Raw genomic sequence first — 25180 nt, 5'->3', positions numbered from 1 at the left:
TTATTGCTTGCTTAATATACAGATTGAATAACATCGGGGAGAAGCTAAAACCCTGTCTCACTCCCTTCCCAACTGCTGCTTCCCTTTCATGCCCCTCGACTCTTATAACTGCCATCTGCTTCAGAGGTGGCATGAGCCCCCTCTCATATTTCTATCTTACGATTTTCGTCTCTAATTGCATGCGGTGAAAAGTTGCTATTCCTTCCCACGCGGACTTCCCACGCAGCGTCTCTCGTCACCCGGGTGGTCCGGTGACAGGCGGGCTCCGCGGATCTGGAAAGGGTTAAGCTGACGGGTGTGAGGAAGTCGAGTGAATGCTTTGCAGACGCCAACATTGTCAAAAGACACGCCCGGAGGGGTCTGAAGTAGCGGCTGGGCTAGAGGTTCCGTTACTTCGCAGAATCTTAGCGAAAACACTTTCTGGCGGGCTACCAGCAAGGCGTGGGAATGACTTGTGTACCCAGACAGTTGTGGCTGGAAAATTCCCGCGCTTTCTGCAAAATAGTAACTGTGATTGGCTTGCTCAGGGCATAGCTCCGTGACGCAGCAAAATCAGTGCAGAAATTGGCGTCAAGAATCTCCATTGGTGGAATGGAATTACTCTGGCAATGGAGTGGAATTTTCCGCCGGTTTTCGAGTTGCCGATGGAACGTTTAACCACGGCCACTGTCGTGGGGGCGGGAATGTTGTGTGTTCGGCCTGTATGGGTGCTCTAGGTAGTCGGTCTCGCCTTTCGGTCGATGACGTCGAAGCAACCGGCCATCGCCTCCGGTACGCCAGATCGTGTTCTGGCAGTTAAGAAGACAGTTTGGTAATGTATGTCCGCAGCACCGGCAGATAGGGATTTTCCTAGGTGATAATCAGAGCTCAGCAGAGCGCGCCTGTTCGTCTTTTTCTAACTTTGTTGCGTCTTGAGTAGCAGCAATTATTGTTGGGTTAGCTGTGTGTCTCTCTTAAGATTTGAGTGGCAAGGAATTGGCTCCACATACCACTTCGTCATGAACCTCGCAATCTAGTTTAGGGGCAACTTCACCTTCACAGCGTTTGTTTGAGTATTCAATTTGAGCCCGTTTGATGTATTACAAATGTTTCATGTGTTTTTGTTTATTATTTTGTGTTTAGTCTTACTAAATCATATTGTTATTTTGGACAGAACTTTCATTCTGTTAATCGGTAGAGCAACCCATCATTTCTCACTACGTTAATGAAACCTTCCTTTATTTAACTTATTTATCAAATTAAATTATTGCAGGTGCCAAACTCTTTTCTACTCCACTCGCAGGGTTCATTACAGTCAGTTCGCGTATATTTTTTAATCCTTGTGCAACAGCAAAAGTCGGAGTTAGAATAGGGGGGGCTTAGAGCATCATTTACATATGTAGATTCTAGAATTTAGTGTAAAAATACACTGCTAGCCCTGGCACCTCGCATGCTTTCTGTACAAATTGTAAATAGCCTTTCGCTCCCTGTATTTTATCCCTGCCATCTTCAGAATTTGAAAGAGAGTATTCCAATCAACATTCGGTAATTTTCACATCTGTCTACACCTTATTTCTTTGGGATTGGAATTATTATATTCTTCTTGAAGTCTGAGGGTATTTCACCTGTCTTATACATCTTCCTCAACAGACGGTAGAGTTTTGTCATGAGTGGCTCTCTCAAGGCTGTCAGTAGTTCTAATGGAATGTTGTCTACTCCGGGGGCCTTGTTTCGACTCAGGTCTTTCAGTGCTCTGTCAAACTCTTCACGCAGTATCATATGTCCCATTTCATCTTCATCTACATCCACTTCCATTTCCATAATATTGTCTTGAAGTACGTCGCCCCTGTATAGACCCTCTATATACACCTTCCACCTTTCTGCTTTCCTTTCTTTGCTTAGAACTGGGTTTCCATCAAAGCTCTTGATATTCATGCAAGTGATTCTCCTTTCTCCAAAGGTCTCTTTAATTTTCCTGTAGACAGTGTCTATCTTACCCATAGTGAGATAAGCCTCTACATCCTTACATTTGTTCTCTAGCAATCCCTGCTTAGCCATTTTGCACTTCCTGTCGATATCATTTTTGAGACGTTTGTATTCCTTTTTGCCTGCTTCGTTTACTGCATTTTTATATTTTCTCCTTTCATCAATTAAATTCAATATTTCTTCTGTTACCCAAGGGTTTCTACTAGCCCTCGTCTTTTTACCTACTTGACCCTCTGCTGCCTTCACTATTTCACCTCTCAAAGCTACCCATTCTTCTTCTACTGTATTTCTTTCACCCATTCCTGTCAATTGTTCCCTTATGCTCTCCCTAAAACTCCTTACAACCTCTGGTTCTTTCGGTTTATCCAGGTACCATCTCCTTAAATTCCCACCTTTTTGCAGTTTCTTCAGTTTTAATCTACAGTTCATAACCAATAGATTGTGGTCAGAGTCCACATCTGCCCCTGGAAATGTCTTACAATTTAAAACCTGGTTCCTAAATATGTGTCTTACCATTATATAATATATGTGATACCATCTAGTATCTCTAGGGTTCTTCCGTGTATACAACCTTCTTTCATGATTCTTGAACCAAATGTTAGCTATGATGAAGTTATGCTCTGCGCAAAATTCTACCAGGTGGCTTCCTCTTTCATTTCTTGGCCCCAAACCGTATTTGCCTACTATGTTTCCTTCTCTTCCTTTTCCTACTTTCGAATTCCAGTCACCCATGACTATTAAATTTTCGTCTCCCTTCACTACCTGAATAATTTCTTCTATCACCTCATACATTTCATCAGTTTCTTCGTCATCTGCAGAGCTAGTTGGCATATAAACTTGTACTATCGTAGTAGACATGGGCTGCGTGTCTATCTTGTCCCCAATAATGCGTTCACTATGCTGTTTGTAGTACATTACCCGTACTCCTATTTTTTTATTCATTATTAAACCTACTCCTGCATTACCCCTATTTGATTTTGTATTTATAACCGTGTACTCACCTGTCCTAAAGTCTTGTTCCTCCTGCCACCGAACTTCACTAATTCCCACTATTTCTAACTTTAACCTATCTATTTCCCTTTTTAATTTTTCTAACCTACCTGCCCGATTAAGGGATCTGACATTCCACTCTCCGATCCGTAGAACGCCAGTATTCTTTCTCCTGATAACGACGTCCTCCTGAGTAGTCCCCGCCCGGAGAAACGAATGCGGGACTATTTTACCTCCGGAATATTTTACCCAAGAGGATGCCATCATCATTTAATCATGCAGTAAAGCTGCATGCCCTCGGGAAAAATTACGGCTGTAGTTTCCCCTTGCTTTCAGCCATTCGCAGTACCAGAACAGCAAGGCCATTTTGGTTAGTGTTACAAGGCCAGATCACTCAATCATCCAGACTTTTGCCCCTGCAACTTCTGAAAAGGCTGCTGCCCCTCTTCAGGAACCACACGTTTGTCTGGCCTCTCAAGAGATACCCCTGCGTTGTGGTTGCACCTACGGTACGGCTATCTCTATCGTTGAGGCATGCAAGCCACCCCACCAGCGGCAAGGTACATGGTTCATGGGGGGGCACGTATCAGATAGAGTTCCCGTTTTGTCTCGCATGATATCTTTGTCCCTTGTGTGATCCATGGTTTCTTATTAGACTTCTGCTTAATTAGAGTTACCTTAAGGGTAAAACAATTTTAAAATAAGGTGCTAACTTTATTAATGTAAGTTTTGTATTTTTCATTTGTGTCTTGGATGCAGTAAACATCCATCCAGTTAATTTCTTTAAGCAATATCCTAAATTTCTTAGTTTTTGACTGTTTTATTGGCCTTCTGTACTAAGTTCTAATAGATGTTTTACCCAGACGATTTTCAAAATTTAAAGCCAACTACCTGAACGTAGCGTATCTCCTATCGGCGTCTGAGGCGAAGTATGTTCTTCTCACTCGCCTTGGAAAGAGACCGTACGATTTCACTTCTCTTGCTGCTCTGGCAAGATTCGCCACCAGTATTTGGTGTTTTTGGCGTACAGGTTTCATTGCACCAAATTTTAACTGATTGTCTTTAATATTCAGCAAAGGTGGCAGAGGTTAGATTACCATGTGACCTGTCCTCGGTTTTAGCGGGCAATGAGGCCAATGTGGTAATAGTTTTAAGTTCCTGTGAAACGTCTAAATTCCTCCGTAACGTATTAGAGAGAAGGTTATGACGTGTTACTGTACTGTAAGGTTCATATTGGTTTCTTGTAAGTGAACAGCTTGTCACATTTTCATTAGTTATGTTCTGAATTTTTACTCTATTGCTCGATTAGGATTTTAATGAAATGTTTGAAGACTGAAAATAAATTTGTCATGAATACTCGTATAGTTACTATTGGGTAGTTGAATGAGAGTAAAATCTGAGAGAGTGACAAATTTTACATCAAATGACATTAAATTACAAGCACTTCAAGCTTTAACTCTTTTAACCACTATCTTAGGAACGCCGTTATATTAAAGCCACAAACACACGCTGTTACTAACTTACAGTAGATCTGTATCTGCCAGGGGAATGTGGAACAGCCCTTGCAGCGTCCTAACCTAGGCTCTGATATTAGGGAAGAAGATGATATGGAAGAAGGCGTTGCAACTGAAGACACGAAAAACAGTGGTTCTGTGTTATTTTACGACTTATGGCATTACATCGGTTCCCGATCTGTAAGGCTAAACGCTATTTGGGATTATTAACTTATCAGCGTAAATTTTGTTCGGCTACAGGGAAAAGACTGGCCTGAAACTCAGTAAACAATGCGCATAGCACTCTGAAATTTCATTATTTTATCACTCTGTAAAAAAAGGTTTTCAAATCGATTCATATCTGCCTGTAAAAATAGCTCGTGAATGAAATCAAATTAATCAGATTTACTTTAGACAGGCTAGTTTAGATAATATAGCCACATCATTAACGTAAGCTTAATGAATACTCTAACCCATTATAACCATAATAATTTTTGTCTATAGCGTGGTCTAGGGGTAGCGTCTTTGATTCATAATCAAAATGTCTTCGGTCCCGGGTTCGAATCCCGGCGCTCCTTAAATGATTAATAATCACCATTGGTGGCCGAAGATTTCCGGCATAAGAAGTCACCCCTCCTTCTGCCAACGGTCTTGTCAAAGAGGGCGGAGGAGCGGACAGAGGTTCAGGGCACTCTCTTGTCCCATGGGTGAGAAAATGCCCCTAAAAGCGGTAGTATCAGCAATGATCAACTGCTTGAAGATGGGGAAGGCAATGGAAACCACTGCATTAAAGACACGTAAAGTGTATCCACAGGGCATGTATCCTGTAATTAAAGTAGTGTTATAATGATCTCTCCATTGGCAAAATATTCCGTGATAGTCCCCCATTCCGATCTCCGGGAGGGGACTGCAAAGCGGGAGGATACCATGAGAAACAGACTGAATAATCAACGAAAGCATAAAGTTCTATGAGTCGGAGCGTGGAATGTCAGAAGATAGACGTGGTAGGGAAACTAGAAAATTTGAAAAGGGAAATGAAAAGTCTCAATCTAGATATAGTAGGTAGGAGTCAGTGAAGTGAAGTGGAAAGAAGACAAGGATTTCTGGTCAGATGAGTATAGGGTAATATCAACAGCAGCAGAGAATGGTATTACGGGAACAGGATTCGTTATGAACAGGAATGTAGGGCAGAGAGTGCGTTACTGTGAACATTTCAGTGATAAGGTTGTTCTTATCAGAATAGACAGCAAACCAACACAGACAACCATAATTCAGGTATATAGGCCGATGTCGCAAGCTGAAAACGAAGAGAGAGAGAAAGTGTATGAGGATATTAAAAGGGTAATACAGTATGTAATAGTCACGGGAGACTGGAATGCACTTGTAGGATAAGGATTAGAACAACAGGTTACAGGAGGATATGGGCTTGGGACAAGGAATGAGAGAGGAGAAAGTCTAATTGAGCTCTGTAACAAAGTTCAGCTAGTAACAGCGAATACGCTGTTCAAGAATCACAAGAGGAAGAGGTACACTTGGAAAAGGCAGGGTGATACGGAAAGGTTTCAGTTAGATTATATCATGCTCAGTCAGAGATTCTGAAATCAGATACTGGATTGAAAGGTGTACCCAGGAGCAGACATAGACTTAGATCACAATACATTAGTGATGAAGAGTAGGCTGAAGTTTAAGACATTAGTCAGGAAGAATCAATACGCAAATAACTGGGATACGGAATCACTAAGGACTGACGAGATACGGCTGAAGTTCTCTAAGGCTATAGATACAGCAATAAGGAATAGCTAAGTAGGTGGTACAGTTGAAGAGGAATGGATATCCCTAAATAGGGCCATCACAGAAGTTGGGAAGGAAAACATAGGTACAAAGAAGGTAACAGCGAAGAAGCCATCGGTAATAGAAGAAATACTTCAACTGATCGATGAAAGGAGGACGCACAAAAATGTTCCGAGAAACTCAGGAATACAGATATACAAGTCGTTGAGGAATGAAATAAATAGGAAGTGCAGGGAAGCTAAGACGAAATGGCTGCAAGAAAAATGTAAACACATCGAAAAAGAAATGACTGTCCAAAGTACAGACTCAGCATAGAGGAAAGTCAAAACAACCTTCGGTGACACTAAAAGCAAGGGCGTTAACATTAAGAGTGCAACGGGAATTCCACTGTTAAATGCAGAGGAGAGAGCGGATAGGTGGAAAGAATACACTAAAAGCCTCTATGAGGGGGAAGATTTGTCTGATGTTATAGGAGTGATAGGAGTCGATTTAGAAGAGATAGGATACAATATTAGAATCATAATTTAAAAGAGTTTTGGAGGACTTAGGCTGAAATAAGGCAGAAGGGATAGATAACATTCCATCAGAATTTCTACAATCATTGGGGGAGGTGGCAACAAAACGACTGTTCATGTTAGTGTGTAGAATATATGAGTGTGGCGACATACCATCTCACTTTCGGAAAAACATTATCCACATGATTCCGAAGGCGGCAAGAGCTGACAAGTGCGAGAATTATAGCATTATCAGCTTAACAGCTCATGTATCCAAATTGCCCACAAGAATAATATACAGAAGAATGGAAAAGAAAACTGAGGATGCGCGAGATGACGATCAGTTTGAATTTAGGAAAGGCAATTCTGACGTTGTGGCTAATAATGGAAGCAAGACTAAAGAAAAATAAAGGCACATTCATAGGATTTCTCGACCTGAAAAAAGCGTTCGATAATATAGAATGGTGCAAGATGTTCGGAGTTCTGAGAAAAGTAGGGGTAAATTATAGGGAGAGACTGGTCATATACAAATATGTACAACAGCCAAGAGGAAATAATAAGAGTGGAAGACCAAGAACGAAGTGATCGTATTAAAGAGAGGGTAAGACACGGATGTAAACTTTCACCCCTACTGTTCAACCTGTACATCGAGGAAGCAGTGATGGAAATAAAAGAAAGGTTCAGTAGTGGAATTAAAATTCAAGGTGAAAGGATATCAATGATACGATTCGCTGATGACATTGCTATTCTGAGTGAAAGTGAAGAAGAATTACATGATCTGCTGAACGGAATGAACAGTCCAATGAGTACAGAGTGTGGATTGAGAGTAAATCGCAGCAAGGCGAAGGTAATGAGGAGTAGTAGAAATGAGAACAGCGAGAAACTTAACATCAGGATTGATGGTCACGAAGTAGTTGAAGTAAAGGAATTCTGATACCTAGGCAATAGGCAGTAAAATAACCAATCACGGACGGTGCAAGGAGGACATCAAAAGCAGATTAGTAATGGAAAAAATGGCATTCCTGGCCAAGAGAAATCTACTAACATCAAATATCGGCCTTAATTTGAGAAAGAAACTTCTGAGAACGTACTTCTGGAGTGCAGCATTGTTTGGTAGTGAAACGTGGACTGTGGGAAAACCGGAACAGAAGAGACTCGAACCACTTGAGATGTGGTGCTACAGACTAATGTTGAAAATTAGGTGGACTGATAAGGTAAGGAATGACGGGGCTCTGCGCAGAATCGGAGAGGAAAGGAACATGTGGACAACACTGATAAGGAGAAGGGACAGGATGATAGGGCGTCTGTTAAGACAAGAGGGAATGACTTCCATGGTACTAGAGGGAGTAGTAGAGGACAAAAATTGTAGACGAAGACAGAGATTGGAATATTTCCAGCAAATAATTTAGGGCGTAGGCTGCAAGTGTTACTCTGAGATGAAGAGGTTGGCACAGGACAGGAATTCGTGGAGGGCCGCATCTAACCAGTCAGAAGACTGATGACAAAAAAAAAAGTTTCCATTGGTGATAGACCAACGCTGTTACACCATCATTAGGATGAGAACGCAAAGGAATGAACACAACATTGTATTCATTCTAGTAAAGACAGTACCAAACAACAATTTCAAATCAAATGTTTGGCAGCAAGAAAGTAAAAAATAAAATGTTGAATCGGAGTGAAGCTATAAACTGGAAGTTGTATTAATAAGAGCTGTTGAAAATCTGTGATTGGAATTTGTATCGGTTAATTTAAACGTGCTGCATCGGTACTTTATGCAGCAGATACAGAAATCTAGCCGGCCGGAGTGGCCGAGAGGTTCTAGGCGCTACAGTCTGGAACCGCGCGACCGCTACGGTCGCAGGTTCGAATCCTGCCTCGGGCATGGATGTGTGTGATGTCCTTAGGTTAGTTAGGTTTAAGTAGTTCTAAGTTCTAGGGGACTGATGACCTCAGAAGTTAAGTCCCATGGTGCTCAGAGCCATTTGAACCATTTTGAACAGAAATCTAACAAAGCTGTAGCCATTCCAGGTAAATAAAATGTCATTATACTCACTTTTGACCATATATTAATTAATATTGTAGCTCGTCCACGTAATGGTACAGTTCTAACGGTAGGATATACGTATCCTTAATATTATGAAGACAATTTGGGAACTTTCATAAGCTGACGTTGGTGGTCAAGAAAATATGTTCTTGCATAGAGTGGTCGCATACACTGAGATGACGAAAGTCATGTGATAGCGATATGCACATGAACAAATGGCACAAGGTATGATAGGACAGTGGAATGGTGGAGCTGTCATTTGTACTCAAGTAATCCACATAGAAATGTTTCCAACGTGATTATTTTCGCACGATGGTAATTAACAGACTTTGAATGTGAAATGGTTGCTAGATCTAGACGCATGTGACCTTTTATTTGGGAAACCGTTAGAGAATTCAGTATTCTGAGATCCACAGTGTTAAGAGTATGCTGAGAAAACCGTATCTCAGGCTTATCTCTCACCACGGACACTCCAGCGACCGTCGGACTTTACGTAACGACCAAGAGCAACAGCGTTTACGAGAAAATAAACAGACAGGCAACAATGCGTGAGATAACTACAGAAACTAACGTGGGACATACGATGAACATATCCGTTAGGACAATGCGGCTAAATTTGGCGTTAATGGGCCATGTCGGCGGACGACCGAAGTGAGTGCCATTGCCAACAGCATGAAATCGCCTGCAGCGTTTCTCCTGGGCTCCTAACCATATCCGTTGGACCCTGTAAAACGGTGGCCTAGCCAGATGAGTCCCGATTCAGTTGATAGCGTTGGAATGTGACGCAGACCCCACGAAGTCGTGGACTCACGTTGTCAAGAAGGCACTGCGCAAGCTGGTGGCGGTTCTATCATAATGGGGGATGTGTTTATATGGAATGGACTGCGCCTTCTGGTCCATATGAACCGATCATTGACTGGAAATGGCTACGTTCAGCTACTTGGAGACCATTTGTAGCCGTTCATGGACTTCATGTTCTCAAACAACCATGACGTTTTTACAGATGAGACAACTGTTGGGGAATGATTTGAAGAAAATTCTGGACAGTTCGAGTGAGTGATTTTGTCACACAGATCGCCCGACGTGATTGCCATCAAACATTTATTGGATGTGATCGAGACGTCAGTCAGAGCAACGGCAACACTTTTGCAATTATGGACGGCTATAGGGGCATCGTGGCTCAATGTTTCTGCAAGTCGATTTCCAACGAGCTGTTGAGTCCATGCCATGTCGAGCTGCTGCACTACGCCGGGAAAAAGGAGGTCCAACAAGATTTCAGGAGTTACTCCACGACTTATATCACCTCAGTGTACACTGGCTGATAGTATGACTTGTCAACGTCATTGTACACCTGAGAGGAAGATATACTTTCCGTTGATGTGATGAAAACAAGTTTTGGGAAGTCATAAGCTGGTGTTGGTGGTGAAGCCAACATGTTCTTGCATACAACAGCCACATATCATAGTATTAGATACTACACTACTGGCCATTAAAATTGCTACACCTAGAAGAAATGCAGATGATAAACGCGTATTCATTGGACAGATACATTATGCTAGAACTGACATGTGATTACATTTTCACGCAATTTGGGTGCATAAATCCTGAGAAATCAGTACCCTGAACAACCACCTCTGGCCGTAATAAGGGGCCTTGATACGCCTGGACATTGAGTCAAACGAAGCTAGGATGCCGTGTACAGGTACAGCTGCTCATGCAGCTTCAACACGATACCATAGTTCGTCAAGAGTAGTGACTGGCGTATTGCGACAAGCCAGTTACTCGGCCATCATTGACCAGATGTTTTCAATTCGTGAGAGACCTGGAAAATGTACTGGCCAGGGCAGCAGTCGAACATTTTCTGTATCCAGAAAGGCCCGTACAGGACCTGCAACATGCGGTGGCGCATTATCCTGCTGAAATGTAGGGTTTCGCAGGGATCGAATGAAGGGTAGAGCCACGGGTCGTGACACATCTTAAATGTAACGTCCACTGTTCAAAGTGCCGTCAATGCGAACAAGAGGTGACCGAGACGTATAACCAATGGCACCCCATACCATCAGGCCGGGTGATACGTCAGTATGGCGATGACGAACACACGCTTCTAACGTGCGTTCACCGCAATGTCGCCAAACACGGATACGACCATCATGATGCTTTAAACAGAACCTGGATTCGTCCTAAAAAATGACGTTTTGCATTCGTGCACCCAGGTTCGTCGTTGAGTACACCATCGCAGGCGCTCCTGTCGGTGATGCGGCGTCAAGGGTAACCGCAGCCATGGTACCCGAGCTGATAGTCCTTGCAGCTGCAAACGTCGTCGAACTGTTCGTGCACATGGTTGTTGTCTTGCAAAAGTCCCCACCTGTTAACTCAGGGATCGAGACGTGGCTGCACGATCCGTTACAGCCACGCGGATAAGATGCCTTTCATCTCGACTGCTAGTGATACGAGGCCGTTGGGATCCAGCATGGCGTTCCGTATTACCCTCCTGAACCCACCGATTCCATATTCTGCTAACAGTCATTGGATCTAGATCAATGAGAGCAGCAATGTCACGATACGATAAATCGTAATAGCGATAGGCTACAATCCGACCTTTATCAAAGTCGGAAACATGATGGTACGCATTTTTCCTCCTTACACGGGGCATCACAACAACGTTTCACCAGACAACGCCGGTCAACTGCTGTTTGTGTATGAGAAATCGGTTGGAAACTTTACTCATGTCAGCACGTTATAGGTGTCCCACCGGCGCCAACCTTGTGTGAACCGACAGGAAGAAGATGCTGTGATAAGCAAATGATTAAAAGCTAATCATTTGCATATCACAACATCTTCTTCCTGTCGGTTAAATTTCGCGTCTGCAGGACGTCATCTTCGTGGTGTAGTAATTTTAATGGCCAGTAGTGTAGTATTAGATACTAACTTGACGATGAATGAAAGTTGTTACTGAAGCTATTGAGCCTAAGTTATTGCACTGATGAGAGCTGCCATTTCTTCAGTCGATTTTATGGAAAACATACATAATTCTGCGATATTGACACCCAAATCTGCTCGGTTAGACATCTTAGCTCCTAACAGACTCTTGCCCCTTTTACGCGCTTCGCTCATTCTGGCGCGCCTTGCCAGCTGCCCTAACCAAAGCGCTTTTCCTGGCTGAGGGTTTTCTATCTCATCAGCTGCTATTGTGACTGACGACAGAATAGGTACCACTGATAATACAATATAATGATAAGAAGAACACAGCGGCGATCTTGCGTAGCATGGATTCGACAAGCCCATGGTAAGTTTCCGAATGTATGTAGCAGAGTACTGCCGCCATTCTCCCCTTCGCTCACCGCCGGCCGGCGCGGTGTGTGTGTTTGGAGGAGCAGTTCGGCTGGACGAGGGGTATCTGATCACGACCATTGACCTGGTTTAACGAGAGACGTGATTCAGCTGAGCGAGCCAAACGTTTTCATTGGTCCACAGTCCACTATCAATGGTCCCGTGCTTTCTACAACCGTAAATGTAAATGTTACTGGGTGAACATCGGAACTCATAGCGGGCCCCTGTTGCGCAGTCAAGTGCTCAGTAATGCGTATTGGACGTTACGCTCGAAGACACTTGTGTCTGTAGCAGCATTGTACTCTGTCGTTATATTTGCCACAATCCGTCGCCTATCAAATGCCCATCTTGATTACATGATGGACCGATAGAGACTTCGGAATCAGATGTTGGCTTGTCAGGCGTACTAGGATCAGATATAGTGTTAGATCACGCTTTAGTAATGATGAACAGTAAAGTGATGTTTAAGAGAACCATCTAGAAGAATCAGTGAGGAAGGCTGTGGCATACTGGAGTGGTGAGGAATGATGAGACGCGTTTGAAGTTCGGTAAGGATGTGGATATTACGGTGAGGAATACCGTAGAGGACAGTTCAGTTGAAGACGATTGGACGTCTAAGAAAAAAGCGGTCACAGATACTGAACAGACGGTAGAAGACGAGTGGACATCTGTCCAAAATAAAGGGCAGTCACAGATGTTGAACAGACAGTAGTCGACGAGTGGACATCTATCTAAAAAAGAGCGGTGACAGATGTTGAACAGACAGTAGATGACGCGGGGACAGCTATCTAAAAAAAGGGCAGTCACAGATACTGGACAGACAAACATAGGTACAAAGAAAATAGCTGCGAAGGAACTTTTCGTAATAAAAAAAAAGAAAGTTCAAAAATGCTCAGGAAGTGACACTAATACGGCAATATAAATCACTTAGGAATGGAATAAATAAGAAGTACAGGGAAGCCAAGGTTAAATGGCTGCATGATAAATGTGAAGAAATCAAAAACAAATGATAATCGGAAGAACTGAGTCGGCTTACAAAAAAGTTAGAATAACCTACGGAGAAATTAAAAGGAAGGTTGGTAACATTAAGCGTGCAGTGGGAATTCTTCTGTCAGACACAGGGGGGAACCGATAGGTGCAAAGAGTACACTGATGGTCTCTGTGAGGGGGAGGACATGTCTGACGACGTGACAGAATAAGAAATTGGAGTTTATGTCAGAAACGTAGCGGATCCAGTATTAGAGTCAGAATTTAAAGGAGCGGGAATCAGAATTTAAAGGAGCTCTGGACTACTTGAGATAAAACAAGTCAGAAGGACTGATTACACAGTATCGGACTACCTCAAATAATTGTGGGAAATGGCAACCAAACGACAATTTGAGCTGGCGTGTAGAATCTATGAGACTGGTCACGTACCAACAGATTTTCGGAAAAATATCATCCGCCCAGTTCTCAACACAGCAAGGGCCGGCAAGTGTGACAGCTATCCCGCAATCAGCTTAACAGGTCATGCATCCAAGCTGCTGACAAGAGTAATGTATAGGAGAATGAGAACGAAAACTGAAGATCTGTTGGATGAAGATCAGTTTGACTTTAGGAAAGGTAAGGCACCAGAGAGGTGGTTTTCAAATTGCGTTTGATCATGAAAGCAACACTGAAGAAACATAAAAACACGCTTTTAAGATTCGTCGACATGGAAAAAGCGTCAGAATGGGGCAAGATGTTCGCAGTTCCGAGAGAAATGCCGGCCGGTGTGGCCAAGCGGTTCTAGGCGCATCAGTCTGGAACCGCGTGACTGCTATGGTCGCAGATTCTAATCCTGCCTCGGGCATGAGTGTGTGTGATGTTCTTAGGTTAGTTAGGATTAAGTAGTTCTAAGTTCTAGGGGACTGATGACCTCAGATGTTAAGTCCAGTTGTGCTCAGAGCGATTGATTGAACCGAGAGAAATAGGGGTAAGCTGTAGCCAAGGGTATGTAATATATATCTAGAAGGACCAAGAACGAACAACAAACGAGAACGAAATGCTCGGATGAAGAAGGGTGTAAGACAAGGATGCAGCCTTTCACCCCTTTTGTTCAATCCATGTATCGAAGTGAAACGTCCCCTTTTGAAAAATTATACATGACTGTGCTCAAACTGACACACAATACTTTTTTAGCGCAACGCGATCTGACTTTCAGAAATCCCTACAAAAGAATGGCCCTGACTAACATTAACCTATACCTTTCACAAATCACTTACCTCACAAAAATCTTCGTTACTCAAGCTACTGCAATACAGCGATCGCCACTACTGCCAGCTAAATAAAAGATTCAAACTACTGATAGGCATAGTTAGCAAATGAAAGATTTTGATAAAGAAGAAACAATGTATTTATCTTAATAGTGTTCAAAGGTCATAATATATATAGCAGTCATGACATCCAGTCTTACAAATTTCAAAACTCCTCCATTTCTCTCCGCACATCCACCACTGCTGGCGGCTCACCTCCAACTGCGCAACGCTACGCGCTGTTAACAGCCAACAGCCCAACACTACAATAGCGAATATTACAACAATGCCACCCAGCCACAGATTGCACACAGCACAGCCAGTGATTTTCGTACAGAGCGCTACGTGGCGTTACCAATAAGAAAACCTAAACAGCCTGCTTACATAGCCCCCAAGCTCCCCACAAAAAATTTTACAAATTGTTTTGGGCAGTGGCCAATAAAGATTTGAAAAATTTTTTCATGATTACAATAACAAAGAAATCAAATGCACACACTTATTGATACAATGTTGGTCAAAAGCTAAAATTTTCTCCAGTCCATAAAAACAGTCCTGATCATTCATCACAGTAAAATTGCAGTGTTATTTTTTTTTTTTCTCAAAGTCTGAGCAGTAAACGAAAATGCACACGGAAGTAGTGGATTTCCATGCAGTCTTGAAGAAGTAGTGTTGATCTTCCAACGGAAAGACAGTGCTGACTCTTGACATACAGACAGGTAATGGGTCACAACAGAGCAAACCCACAGTAGAGGCAGTCGAAGTTTTGAAGAATATTGGTAGGTAGGTCATCAAAGAGCAGACCCACTGTAGTCCTGGTAGAGAGTATGGTATTGGTGAGTCATCAAAGGTGCAGACCCAGTGCAGTCCTTGTAGAAATAATGGTATTGGTGAGTCATCAATGATGCAGACCCACTGTAGTCCTTGTAGAGACGGCTAGCAGCCATCCGTTGCAATTGTGCAGGTGCACAATCACCATCTAAGAGTCTTGTGGACAATATAGCAAGTCCATAAACCGCCACTTGCGCACTCACAAAGTTTTTGGGATTGTCCTTAGAACCAGCAATGCTGTTAACCAGTCCCGTGCTGAATTATTAATACACGTGCAAACACTAACAGTCCTTACTTCTCGCATATTGTCCATATACTATGACCAACAGAAACGTGTGCAGTGAAATGTAACTTACAAGTTACTTAATTTGATGAACTGGTGTCAATTACAATTTTATAACATAAAAATACAATAACAAAGGTACAAAATACATCATTAAAGAACATAACAATACAGATAACATTCGTGGTAATGCAGGCTTTACAGAAGAATCGAAATAACATATACATCAGTGTTACAGGAATTATGACATAAGTAAATACATAAAAGATCAGAATAACTTTTGAAACATCAACTTCACACATGAGCATTATAACAAGACAGAATAAATAATGTCTAAACATCTTTAGAAAGTAAATAACATATTATCAGAAAAATTCTACAACATAACTCGTATCAGCTAAACATATAAAGACAGGAAAAACACAAATACACAAATACACACGGGTACACAAACATATACCGGAATGATACAAAAGGACAGGACAGGGTTTGTTTTCAGTGTGACATTTGGTAATGCAGTCCAGCCCAAAACTTCATTCCATAGATCTTTCGTCTTATTTCAACATTTGTTTCCACAAAAAAAAAAAAAAATCCTATTCAAGCATGCTTTCTGTATTCTGTTCACATCCTCTTTCAAAAATAGTTTTTCTCCACTGTACACTACTTTTTTGGCCAAACCATTTTCTTATAGCTTCTCAATGCATTTCTTCCAATTCATCAAAGTTAGTTTCTTATATACTCTACCCCCTCTTAAGCTAACTTAAATCTACTGAGCTCAGATGCTAAACTAAGGGACGACGCAATGCAGCAGCACAAAAAATTAGTACCAACAGCAATGAAAAAAAATGGAAATTGTCAAAGCAAGCTACAGTAAATCTAAATTACCAAGCAATGCAACATTACAACTAATATGAGCCAATGTGCAGCAACAAGAAAAATAAATCAGTAGTAAAACCAGCTTAACAGAGTAATACAAAACGAAATTTAGTAGTACTATGCCTGGCAAAGAGCAGCATCAAATGCAGTAACTTATATCTAAACATGACAAAGCTCAAGCAGAAAAAATATTACGCTAAAGACAACAACGGAGATAAGGGAAATGTATATTCACATCTTAATGTCTATGTGATTAAAGTGGTGCACCACAAAAACTAATTCTACAACAAATTACCAAGTACTTGAAAAGAAAATTATATATGCAGTTACTGTTATTAGTCCCTTCTTATTGTTCTTTCCATTCCAAGAGCTCCTTTTTCGAAGAATGTGGATAGTAAAATAATTATTTAATAGATCTGTTGACAGAAAGTATTCACATTAGCAAACGCATTTAATTTTATTTTATAAAACCAATGCTGCAACACAGCTGGAAAACAGATATCAAATGAAATAAGCAACTATTTACAAAGCATAAAAATATCATTCAATAGTCATGCGACATTTCATAAGTTAGTAGAAATTCTCTCAACTCTCGTAGAAAGACGCTTGTCATAATCAGGTGTGCGGATGTAAGTATCTTTCCAAGTAATGAGCGTGTCGTACTTCCGATGTTTTCTACAAAGGAATGTCAATAGCGAGGATAACGGCCTCCTTTTTTTTCACCTAATGGCTTTCTTTTGTCAGTCGACTATCTCTTAGCTGGGCGCCCAAAACGCATTACGTCAAGGTCACTTACCTTTCTTACTGAAATATTTACGAAAGCAGTTTCCGCTACAGTGACAGTCTCATATAAAAAATTTCACAGGTCGGGAATTTGCGTTGCAAATGTGTAGAAAAAAAATACTATGAATATAACAGTGTTCAAAAAGTTTCCGTCGGCATTGTGATACATTCACGCATTTACATACATTTCATAACTCTTAAAGTACGATTCTCGGTTTCCAACAACCTTTTTCACAAATCAGAATCCCTAACCACTACTCATTATTCCTTACCTTATTACACATACACATATTCGTCGACACTTCTTCAATATTTCATAATAACAAATACATAGCATAATCAAATTCCTCATATAGCATCAGCTTATTGATCATAAACATACCTCAGCAGCATAATACACATCGTCGTCGTAAAAATAACATCATAACACCTCAGTCAAATCTCAAAAACGTCGTAGCTTTCTGCAATAATTTAAAAACCTAAAAAAAATTCTCTGCTCATTTCAATAGTGTCATCTACCTCAAACGTACATTAAAATCATGCACTCTTACCAAATACATCATTCAAAGCTCTCATAGTATCACAATGGTTCCGAAAAAATATGAACAGTTCACAAAGTACAGACAAAATACAATTTCATAAGTGTGAAGTTACCCAACTGTGTAACTGCGTAAACATGTGTCAATGATGTAGTAAAAAGTTGTTTATCTCTCAGTTACATGATCAGATAGCTGTGTAATTTGTGTGTTAGAGAAATATGGTACCGATGTGTAAAGTTGTATAAGCAAATACCATATTAGCTCGGGCTCCTTGTGCTTGCCAAACACATGGTACACAAAGTAAGTGTATACCCCCCTGAGGATTAATGTAATTATACCTTCAGGTGTTTCAGATTACAGAAATGGAATGAAATGTATCACGGAAAACTTTCTTTGTAATTAAAAAATCTTTAAAAATAAATGTTGTAAGTATAAAATTAATCACTCAAATACGTGTACTGTAGTGCTAAACTGTGTGTCTTGTTGCAACATAATCTCTGTGGAAGTGTCGTAGTTACCGTCCTCCAAAAGCTAAGTTCTGCAGAAGTCAATGTACTTACCTCATGATAAACAAAAGTCAAATGCTTTGCGTATAGATATCGTAGTTATTATGCTTATTGGCGTGATGAAGAAAGTACTGTACAGTAACGTATTTCTGTGCCACGAAAAAGGCTGTCTCATTGTTGCTATACCACAAAAGATACTACTAAAACATGTTTTACTTTCCAGAATAATGCAGAAAAACTGTGCAGATATAAAACAGAAACACCGCAAAAGCAACTTTGTAAATTGTCACTCATTAGTAGCATCATGATGAAACCCTGTAGTTGTCACATAAACTAACCACTGTGTCGTCTGGTATCTCACAGAAAGTACTTTAAATCCAGAATGTATTTTCAAGTAAACCAAAATGTTGCATTAAAATCTCATTAGCGGTACCAGTATATGTTCTAAGTATGTAAGCCTTATAGTCGTTATGTAATCGTGCAACTAACAAGCAAGAATGTACACGCACAATAACACTGTGACATCTGTTCACTATAACAATGCATTCGTAATTTCGGTTTCAATAAGTTCTCCTGGTTCTTGAATGGATATTTAACTTCAAACATTGTTGCATGTTAACAGATTCTAAGTCTGGCAAGCATACTAGTAATGTAAAGTGAAAAGTTATATGGCAAAGACAAAGTTAAAAAGCAGATTATCTTTGAATAAACGGTTTTACATGTGGAATGTGGTGCAATCCTTTACTCTTCCTAGTACGCAGAGTTTCAACTTCAACGCAATTATCATGTGGTATACGTCGGATTCTGTAAGGTCCATTGTAAACCAGAAAGAATTTGTGACTCAAGTATTTCTTCTTATGTGATAATGAATGAGCTTTAATGAGAACTTTCTGACCAATGTATTATTTCTTTGCATTTGCTTTACCGTGTAGTTTTCTCCTTTTGTCTGCTGCAGATTTTATATTTTAATAGCCAAATCAATTATGTCCTTGTGTCGAAGTTTACGTGTATTCGGGAAAGTACAAGCTCTCTGATTCTGTTTGGTGGTTCTTCATTCTTCAGTACTAGAGTAGATGGTAAAGCAGTGGAATGATGAGGCATTTCATTCAGCACATTTTGCAATAAGTGTAAATATCTGTCCCAATGCTGATGCTTTCTGTGACAATAAAGTCTGCAAAGCTTATTGATTTCTCTCATAATCCTTTCAGACGGGTTACAATGTGGTGAGTACAATGAAATAAAAACAGGTTTGATTTTATGATTCCGAAGCATGCGTGACCAAACAGCAGATCTGAATTGCAGTCCGTTATCTGAAATGACTTTAGCAACGTGGCCAACTTCACGTAAGAAATTTTTAATAAAGGCGTTGCATACAGACCGTCCAGTGGCTTTACGTAACGGAGTGAAAGAAACAAATTTTGAAGTAAGTTCAACAGCGACTAGAACGTACGAAAATCCATTCGATGTTCTGACAAGGGGTCCCAAGAGATCAACAGCAGCAAATTCTTTTAATTTAGAAGGAATAATAGGAAACAACGGAGCACGATGTGAGATAGTAGATGGTTTCGTCTTTTGACAAAGTTTACAAATAGAAAAGTCTCTTCGAATTCTCTTTTTCATATTGTTAAAATAACAAGTCGTCCGAAGAATATGATAACATTTTCGTGGACCAAAATGTGCATAGCTGAAATGAATGTACCAAATGAGCTTATTAACAAAATCGTCAGGAATGCAAAGTACCCATAGCTTGTCATCAACAGTGCAGCGTTTGAAGAGTATGTTGTTTCTAACCAGATAATAATGCCGAATCTGAGTGTGCGGCTTTTCATGCCATTTACTTTTGATGTCTTTCCAAATCGGATCTTTATCTTGTTGATGAGCAATGTCCTTTAAAGATGTGGTGATGAAGTTTTCAAAGGCGACTTTCTGAATGTAAATAATACTGAAATTTTGCTCGAGGTTGCCTTCTGTGTTACTTTTCTCAAGCCCAGCCGGTGCGCGTGACAGTGTGTCCGCAACAATGTTCTCCTTGCCGGGAATGTAGACTATTGTGAAGTGGAATTCTTGCAGAAACAATGCCCAACGTTTTAACCTGTCATGATTTAATTTTGAGGACATAAGAAATTGTAATGCACGATGATCACTGTATACTTTTATGTGCTTATCAGAAAGAAAGAAACGGAATTTGTTAAATGCCCAAACGATAGCTAAAGCTTCTAATTCAGTAACGGAATAATATTTTTCAGATTTTGTTAGCACTCGGCTAGCAAAAGCAATGGTTTTCTGAACAGTAGTGTCATTTTCTGTGGCTTCTTGAAATAAAAGGGCACCAAGACCGACTTTAGAAGAATCCGTGCTAAGGCAGAAATCTTGTGACAGATCTGGATGAGCTAGTATTGGCGCGTTAAGTAGCGATTCTTTCAAAGAATTGAATTCCAACTGTGCTTGTTCGTCCCAGTTCCAAATAGTATTTTTTACAGTGAGAGAACAAAGTTTTGGTGTAACTAGAATTTGCATATTCAGAAAACGACGGTAAAAATTTACGAGACCTAGAAAACTGCGGACTTGTTTTTTTGTGGATGGAACTGGAATGGCTCTGATTGCTTCTAACTTTTCAGGATCCGGCTGAATGCCTTCAGAAGAAATAATATGTCCCAAAAACCTCACCTTTGACCAACCGAATTCAGACTTTTCCAAGTTAACTGTAATTCCAGATTCTGCAAAAATACGTAACAAACTGTTGAGGATGCGATTATGTTGTTCCCATGAAGCTTCTGCTATTAGAATATCGTCCACATATAAGGTGATGTGACGCTTTAAGAACTCAGGTAATATGGAATTTAGCCCGCGAATGAATGCTGCTGAAGAAATGTTCAAACCAAAGGGAAGTTTCCGAAACTAATAACAAACGCCGAAACAAAGGAAAGCTGTGTATTTTCTACATTCTGGATGAAGTTCGATCTGATAAAAGCTGGATCTGAGATCAATGGAAGACAACACTTTTACACCATTAAAATTTTGAAGAAGTTCTTCCAACGTTTGCGGCCTGTCTGTTTCAGGAATGATGATAGTACTGATTTGTCTCGAATCTAAGACAAGCCTGATCGATCCATTATTCTTCTCAACTACACGTAATGGATTGTTGTATGAGCTTACTGCAAGCTCAATAATGCCCTCGTCAAGCATAGATTGTACTTCTGTTCTAACACGGTCCCTATAATGTGCCGGAATTACGTATGGTCTAACACAAAATTTAGTATGCTCACGAACACGAAATTGGTATTGAAATCCATTGATTGTTCCAGTTTTGTGAGTAAAAACTGTGGAATGTGCTTGTAAAATCTCAAAAAGGTCCTGCCTATCAGTGTCATTACGATTCTCAATTGTTTGAATTTTATTCTGAATTAACGCATTAGTATCAAATGCGCCGTCGATATCATCCCTGTCAATACTTGCAGAGTGATTGTTAGTGTCAAGTTCCGTCGAAAATTCCGAACTGTTGTCTAACATGAGGTAAAGCCGATTAATTTCTTCGTCATGGTTTGAGAGCCAATCTTCAAATTTCAAAGCTACTGACTTACCTTCTTTTTCTAAACTTATTGCAGCATCGTGAAAGTTTAAGATTGCTTTGTATTCATTCAAAAAGTCTACTCCCAGTACAATTTCCGTCGACAATAATGGAACAATAAGAAAGTTCATAGAGAAGCTGTGGCTTTGACAAAAGAATTCTAAGTTGGTTTGTTACGGTACATCTACACTTTTTCCAAAGATTGCACCTTGTAATTTAATCTTACGTAACGGAAGTGTGGGGCAATCGTTCGATTTGTTGCATTTGCTAAAGGCTGTTTCACTAATTACTGAAATGGGACTGCCAGAGTCAAGTACTGCCGTAAATTTTACGTCATTTACTGTAATGTGAATCACAGGATATGCAATGATGTTATGTTTTACGTCGTGTTCAAATGGCTCTGAGCACTATGGGACTTAACATCTCTGGTCATCAGTCCCCTAGAACTCAGAACTACTTAAACCTAACTAACCTAAGGACATCACACACATCCATGCCCGAGGCAGGATTCGAACCTGCGACCGTAGCAGTCGCGCGGTTTCGGACTGAGCGCCTAGAACCGCTAGACCACCGCGGCCGCCGTGTTCTTGGAGTAAGATGTCCCTAATGTCTTCCATTTTTACGTAATTACTAGCTATGGCAGCTGCGTCGTCTGTTTCAGAAGTACGTTTTGTGGCTGCCAGCGGTATGAGTCATTGCCTATTGTCTCTTTGTTGGCGCGCGTCGTTATTGGGGTTTGGAGACCTAACTTCTACAAATTCACCTTGTCGAGAGGGCCCTGCCCTGTTTAAATCCCGCCAGTTCTGATGCAATTCAGGTCTGTCGTTACGATCATATCGTCTGTCGTCATGTCGGTAGATTCCATAGTTTCTTTCTTGTCGGTCACGTGGTAGAGAATTTCTCCCTGAATCGTAACTGCGCACTGGACCGTTGTGTCTAAAGTTATTCTGTCTCCCTTGATAATATTTATTTTGGTTCCCATATTGTCTGTTTCTCTGATTGTCTCTGTGATAGACATTACTGCGGAGAGGTGATCTTTCCCTGTAATTATTACTACTCTGCCAACGGTTGTCATATGGGTGGTGTCTGTTTTGGTCATGATTTGTGTTGTGAGAATAGCCTTGTCGTGTCCAGTTATTATTTCTTTCATCGCAGAATTGCGACGGATGTGACCTGTAATTGTTGTGTTCCTCTTTTCGCGTTCCGCGATTGTCAGTGTCAATTTCTAATTCTTGTAAGCGTCCCTGAAAAGCTTCAATGTCGTCTTTGCAACGTCCTGCCAAAATATTATGTCGTAATTGTTCAGGTAATTTGATTAAGCAAATGCGGAATAGTTCTGAGGGGTTGTATGGGTTTGACAGGTACTGATTCATGTGCAACATGTCTTCAAAATATTTCACAAAACTGTAAAATTCAGATTTTTCGAAATGTTTCATCATTATGATGCTATGTTTTACTTGGTCCTGTGTAGTTTGAGACCAATATGCTGAGAGGAAGGCATGATAAAATTCTCCTTCACTGTGACAATCGTGAATGACCGATCGCATTCATACAGCTGGTTCATTCTCTAAGTAGCCACACATAAATTCTAATCTGTGTTCTAACGACCAGTTGGGAGGAAAACAATGAGAGAATTGATGGAGCCACGCTTGTGGATGAATTCTTAAATGGTTTGAATTTACGTGTAGTAATGAACAGCTTATAGTCAAAATCATCATGTCGGCGAGTCGCATGTCGGTCATTGTTACGTCATTTCGGCGGTTCCATCTCAAAATTCGGTGTGCCTTGCCAATTTCTTTCATAATTTCCGAAGTGTCCTGTGTTATTATTTTGTGGTTGTTCCGTATTTCTAAGTCCCTCTTCCCATGTTGGAGGGCGAGTGTCCTCTGAAATATGTAATTTTTGTATTACTTGTGCCAACTGATCTTGTACTTCCCGAATTTCTCTTTTGTGTTGCTAATTAATTTGATTCTGATTTTGTTTGATTTCTTAATTTGTTCTTACTCTTCTGTGTCAGTGATGGCTACAGGTCTTGTGTCATTCAGATCATCATCTACCTTTGTAGATAAGTTAGTGAACTGATCCGAAAGTTCGGCTACTTTCTCCGATAGTGTACTTATTTCCTCAGTGTGTTTTTGTGAACCAAGTTTCAGAGTATCTACTGTGTCCTTTAAGTTTTCCTGAGTTTTTGCAAGTTGCATAACCGAATCGGTAGATACAACTGAGTCAATATTAGCCTGCAAGATGTCGTGATTTTCATGAACAATGGTTTGCAGTTCTTTTATGGCTGCTTCGTGATTCTGTAATGCATTTTCATGCCGCGAAAAAATAGGTTGAAAATGCTCAGAAATTTGTGTTTTTTCTTCATTACAGACTTTTTGACATTTCGATTCAATGTTATGTAACTCAGTATTTAAATCTTCACGTGTTTGTTCAAGTGTTGTGTCTAACTTTTGAAGCTTTTGCTGTGTTTGTCTCTGATTTTGTTCCATTGTGTCTAACTTTTGAAGCTTTTGCTGTGTTTGTCTCTGATTTTGTTCCATTGTGTTAACTGTTGCTGTGTTTGTCTCTGGTGTTGTTCCATTGTGTCTAACTTTTGAAGATTTTGTTCCACTGTGTCTAACTTTTGAAGCTTTTGCTGTTTTTGTCTCTGATTTTGTTCCATTTGTTACATTAGCTGTAATAACAATGCATTAGTGTCTGGAATCTGTTCCTCTACGCTTTTCGGCAGTGCATTTGCACCGGCAACATTCACATTTTGACAAGCAGAAAATGTGTCTTGACTTATTTGAGAAAACGGTGAGGACGCAAAACCTGAATCTACAGTATTTGCAAAATTGTGTCCTGTCATTTCGGATTCCCGAGGCGAACTGTTGCCGAGCGATCGATCGATAATGCTTCCCTGTTCACTAATTGTTTCACTGCCTAGGCCATTGTTTGCCACCCACTCCATTTCCCTATGCACAGTTACCAAATTACTATGTTGAACATTAGTTAATTCATTACACGGTGGCGCTAACACACTGCTTTCGTCTTCACTGTCATTTCTCAGTTTACTTCGGAGCCTAGTACTACGTTTTTCCCACGCCATAATTGTCACAATATTTCACACGATAACACAGAAAAGCACAATTTGAAGAGCAAAATAAGATAACACATTAACATAGCAATGGAAATAATGTCTACTTAATTGTAAGTGGAGCTGCGAAATACTTGGTGCAAATCTACATGCATGTCACAACTGTTTTACTGTACAACAATGAAAAACTACAATTACAAAGGAAATTCTCTCTATGATAATGTGCTAGCAATAAACAAAGGCTACACTAATTACATAAACTACAAGAAAAAAATCAGAAGATTCCAGTGAGGTATCCCGGCAGGGTCGCCATATGAAACGTACCCTTTTGAAAAATT

The sequence above is a fragment of the Schistocerca serialis genome, chromosome 8 (genome assembly GCF_023864345.2).
Source record: "Schistocerca serialis cubense isolate TAMUIC-IGC-003099 chromosome 8, iqSchSeri2.2, whole genome shotgun sequence".
NCBI classification, from domain to species: domain Eukaryota; kingdom Metazoa; phylum Arthropoda; class Insecta; order Orthoptera; family Acrididae; genus Schistocerca; species Schistocerca serialis.
This window is presented reverse-complemented; position numbering follows the sequence as displayed.